Source organism: Malus sylvestris, chromosome 9 (assembly GCF_916048215.2).
Source record: "Malus sylvestris chromosome 9, drMalSylv7.2, whole genome shotgun sequence".
Classification (NCBI taxonomy): Eukaryota; Viridiplantae; Streptophyta; class Magnoliopsida; order Rosales; family Rosaceae; genus Malus; species Malus sylvestris.
This window is the reverse complement of record NC_062268.1, coordinates 11,183,379-11,186,135: the sequence shown is the minus strand read 5'-3', so window position 1 is coordinate 11,186,135 and position 2,757 is coordinate 11,183,379. Positions and strand designations below refer to the sequence as shown.

At 35.2% G+C, this 2,757-nt stretch overlaps 1 pseudogene; it reads right to left on the bottom strand.

The window, feature by feature from the left end:
* Positions 1-942: 942 nt before the first annotated feature.
* LOC126583772 (wall-associated receptor kinase-like 9) lies at positions 943-2,107 on the bottom strand (annotated as a pseudogene).
* Between the last annotated feature and the right edge of the window lie 650 nt (positions 2,108-2,757).

The window sequence follows — 2,757 nt, the reverse complement described above, 5'->3', positions numbered from 1 at the left end:
AAATACATTACGAAGTGGATCCTACAAAATGTGTGTCAAATTTTGTGTAAAAAAGTACTGTAACAAATCTGCCTCCAATATAAAATTAGGAAAATATGTATAAGAAACCTCATTTATAAAATGGCTTCAAAATTTTCATTCTGATCAATCAAAGATTGTTCAATAGAAACAGATATAAAATAAGCAGGACAGCCACAGAAAAATAAACAAATACAGAAAAAATTAAAAACAGGTACAAAACATCATCTTTAGAGTTTAAACAAATACAGAAAAAAATTAAAAGAATTTGCTTGATGAGAAAAATTGTGGGCATTCACAAGGAAACTGATTTTCATACAAGGAACTCACATATCCCTCTTTATTTCTAGAATAAATTGTAGCTATGGTCCCTTAACTTTAACTTAATTGGAGCAATGATCCCTCAACGAAAAATCCATTACCATTGGCCCCTCAATTTTAATTGAACTAGAGAAATGGTCTCTTAACTCTAACCTAATTGTAGCAATGGTCTCTCTAACATAACTCGTTTTGACAAAATTTTTGATATAGTTGACAAAAAGGACCATAATTACACACCTTGATGAGTTGAGGGACCCTAATTATATAAATGGTTATTCCAACATAACTTATTTTGACAAAATTTTAACGAAATTGATGAAAATGACTATAACTACACATTTTGATAAGTTGAGGGACCAATGGTAATGAATTTTTAGTTGAGGGACCATTGCTCTAATTTGATTAAAGTTGATGAAATATTATTACAATTTACTCTTAATTCTGACCACCAAATTCACCAAGTCAAACAGAATTAACGTACAAATATAAGAAAGAGGCTAAAAAGGATTTGTGAAAGTCATCTCGCTTTCCACAAATGCTAAAAGCTAGGGTGGACCAGGTTTCTCAATCAAAACAGATTGGTGGTCCTTTAGCTTTGGGCCAGTAGGTTCTGGACTTTTAGCAAGCACTTCTGAACGACAGACACTTTGGACGTAATTCAAAAGCTGCCCATGTTCATCGTTATTCGACGATAATAGTGGAAGCACATCAGTTGATGAAGCAGCACTATATATTGTCGACAGCTGATCCTGTTGATGCAGAAACATCATCCCAAGGACCAGTCACTTCCTTTATAACATATTCAACCTCTTCATAATTTTGCTGCACACTAGAACGATCAACTGGATTTTGAATCTCCGCCAGCTCCATTGCAACTTCATTCATCGTGGGGCGTCTCTTTCCATTTAAGTCCAAGCATCTTCTTGCAAGGCAAGCAATTGCCTCAACCTGTCCTTTATTTCCCTCCTTCGTAACTTGAACATCAACTCAAACAGACGGTTTTCTTCAATTTTAAGAATGGAGTATGTGGCCAGACTTCTCCCTTCTTCCGATCTTGTATGAAATCGGCTTTTTACTAGTCAGGAGCTCAACTAGGACAACTCCGAAGCTATAAACATCGGACTTTTCTGTGAACTGGCTTGATTGGAAGTACTCTGGATCCAAGTATCCGAAAGTGCCTTGTACTTGTGTGGTCACATGAGTTTGATCAATGGAAAAATCTCGAAGTTCCAAAATCAGCTACTTTTGCTCTATACTTGTCGTCTAAAAGTATGTTTGTGGACTTAGTATAGCGATGATAAATGGGAATGGAAGCTGATGAATGCAGGTAGAAAATATCCCACGTAAGCGGAAACTCTTCATTATCTTTGTGGATATACTCGAAACGGGTACAGATTGGAACAAATTCATACACCAGTAGAGGAACCTTTGTCCTCAAACAACACCCGAATAACTTATCCACATTCCTGTGGTTAAGCTGTGAAAGAATGACAATCTCGTTAATGAAAGGCCTAAGTTTCCCTTCATCAACCACCTTGGACTTTTTTACTGCAATAATTTTTTCATCTGTCAACACCTTTGTAAACGGTACCTTGGCCTCCCCGGCCAAGTATTTTGTTCACATTAAAATGATCTGTGGCCTTCTCTAGCTCCATTGCATCAAATAATTTTATTTTTTCAACATTGACTTCACCGGAACTCAATTGTTCTTCGAGCAATAAGCCACCGTTTTGTTTGAAGAACTTCTCTCGGCAATTAATGTTATTTATTTTCTTCACTACCTTGTATAACCACCATAGAGCAGCAAGAAGAAGTAATACCCCCAAGCTTGCACCAATATCTACATAAATCAATACATGTTACAGAAAAAGTACCCAATTCTTTAGCTAACCACTTGAGAATTTCAGTGAACCGTTCAAATTTTTCTCATTTTGAATCCACTGAAAGTTGTTCCAGGCCAACTGAGGGGACAGAGGTGTACCTATAACCAAGGAAGAAAATATCGGTAATATCGGAAATATCGGTAGTCCGAAAACACGGAAATATCGATGGAAATATCGGGATAATATCGATATCGATAAAAATTACATGGAAACCACGAAAATTGTAAGAAAAACTTGGAAATTTTTATTGAAACTTTGCATGATGTTTATTTAGTCAATTATCTATTAGTTTATCACAAAAAATTGGAAGGAAATGCATTGCATGATGAATTTAACTGATTTAAGTTGATTATATAGCGAGCTGGCAAACATTGTGAGTGTAGAAAATATGTAGTAATTAATGAAAGAAGTTTAAACACACCATAATCATTTATATATAATGAATTAGTACAATATTTTACACTTTATACATTGCATGGTAAGATACATGAGTGACTAAGTACCACATAGAGTTCCTATGAGGTTCAAAATTTTC